General features: G+C 41.9%; 1 pseudogene; it reads left to right on the top strand.

The window, feature by feature from the left end:
- The first annotated feature begins 800 nt into the window (after window positions 1-800).
- LOC134367820 (poly(rC)-binding protein 2-like) lies at window positions 801-1,833 on the top strand (annotated as a pseudogene).
- Window positions 1,834-2,044: the final 211 nt, after the last annotated feature.

Raw genomic sequence — 2,044 nt, 5'->3', positions numbered from 1 at the left:
GCCATTTCCCTGAATTTATGGTAATAACTTCCTTGTAGTGCTTTATTTTTTGCCATGTAACCCTAAATTATAGACCAGTTTTGTCTGGCTTTGATAGCTATATAAATGGAATTATATAGTATGTACCTTCAATTTTAACAGATAATGACAAAAATTGTTTCCCAAATCGATGGTACCAATTGACACTCCTACCAGCAGTATATGAGAGTTTCAGTTGCTCCACTTTCTAGGTTAGACTTGGTAATGTCATATGTTTTAATTTTTGCCAATCTATTCAGTGCATAATGGAGATTTTAATTTGCATTTTTCTGAGGAGTAATGAGTTTGGGTGTGTTTTATTATGTCTGTTGATCACTTAGGTATTCTTTGTGCAATTCACGTTCATTTCTTTTGCTCATTTTTCTTCTGGGTTTCTATTTCTTTCTTAATTTATAGGAGTTCTTTATTCTAGATAAGTGCCCTTTGTTGGGTAAAGGAGTTGGAAATGTGTTCTCTCTCTATGGCTTGCTTTTTCTCTCTTATTGGTGTCTTTTGTTGAACAGAAGTTCTTCACTTAAATGTAATCAGAATTATCAGTTGTTTTCTTTTATGCTTACTGCTTTGTGTGTCTCCTTTAACCACACCTGTCTCCATGTCCAGTGGTATTCTGGGGAGTTGGACTTTGAGTGGTCAAGTCTTTGGTAGTGGTGAAAACCAAAAACTGCAGGCTCAAGGCAACTGGGAAGAAAAGGGGAGTGGGTAGGAAGAGGAGGAACAAGAGAGAATAGCAAGAAGGTGACAGGGGCCCTGCAGGTGGGTGAATGGAGAGTATGATTGAAGGTCGATTAAATGTCACTTTCAACATCCAGCTACTTACGCAAGGAAAGGAAGTTGTTAGTACCATCAGAGAGGAGATGTGTGGAGAGAGTAGAGTGTGCATATATCAATATCTCAGAAGGGAATTTGAGACAATACCACTTTGGCTGGACCCCCTAATTTCATCTTTAAAGCCTTTGCTATGATCATTGACAAACTGGAACAGGACATCAGCACAGTAGGTCAATAGACCCTGGTCACCCTGAGCCTGGTGGTCCCTGTTGGTCAACTTGGCTTGCTCATTGGGAAAGGTGGTTGCAAGATCAAGGAAATATGATGAGAGAGTATAGGGGTTCAGGTCCAGTGGCAGGAAATGTGCTTCCCAACTCAACTGAGCAGGACATCACACCTGCTGGCACTTGACAATCCATCATTTACTGTGTCAAACAGACCTGTGTGGTCTTGTTGGAGTCCCCCCAACCACAAAGGCCATCCAGCTCTCCAGTCATCTTTGAAGGTGGTCAGGACAAGGTATAGCACAGACATCAATAGTGTGATCTTTTCCCACACACTGCCTCCCATCCATGTGCCTTAGCCCTGACCTCGAGGGACCCCCTCTAGAGAGGCCCATACCATTCAAGGACATCATGCCACTCCACAGCCTCCCTTGACCAAGCTGCCTCAGTTGGCAATGCAAGTCTTATTTTCCTATGATGCGTGGCTACACCTGATTCAGTGGCACTACATCCACTCTCCAGAGGTCAAAGGCTGTTGGACAGGTTGGGATGCATCTGCTAAGACTGACTACTCATGAACTCACCATTCCATGTATTTTAGTTGGCCACATAATGGGGTGTCAGGGTGTCAAAATCAGTAATGTCCACCAGATATCTGGAGTGCAAATCAAAATTGCATCTTCTGATAGGCAGATTACAGTCATTGGATCTGCAACCAGCATTAGCCTGGTTAATATCTGTCAGGCTTTCCTCAGAGATGGGTGGCAGGGGAGCAGCTAGAACAATGAAGATGCATCCATAATCCTTTTTGGCTGTTCACCACCCTTGATCCATCTGTGTAGTTTTTGAACAGTCAGCAATTCCAGGTTTTAAGTAGTCTGTAAATTTTCAATTTCTTTACACTTTGTCATCCACTTATGATTTTAAAATTATTTTAATTCCTTTTTCCATTCAGCGTCAGTGCTGAGTTCCACATTTAGTTTTATAAGCCTCTCCCTGTTTTGTTTTACTTC

The sequence above is a fragment of the Cynocephalus volans genome, chromosome X (assembly GCF_027409185.1).
Source record: "Cynocephalus volans isolate mCynVol1 chromosome X, mCynVol1.pri, whole genome shotgun sequence".
In the NCBI taxonomy this organism is placed as follows: Eukaryota; Metazoa; Chordata; class Mammalia; order Dermoptera; family Cynocephalidae; genus Cynocephalus; species Cynocephalus volans.
Note: the sequence above shows the minus strand (reverse complement) of the source record. Positions and strands in the feature narration are given on the sequence as shown.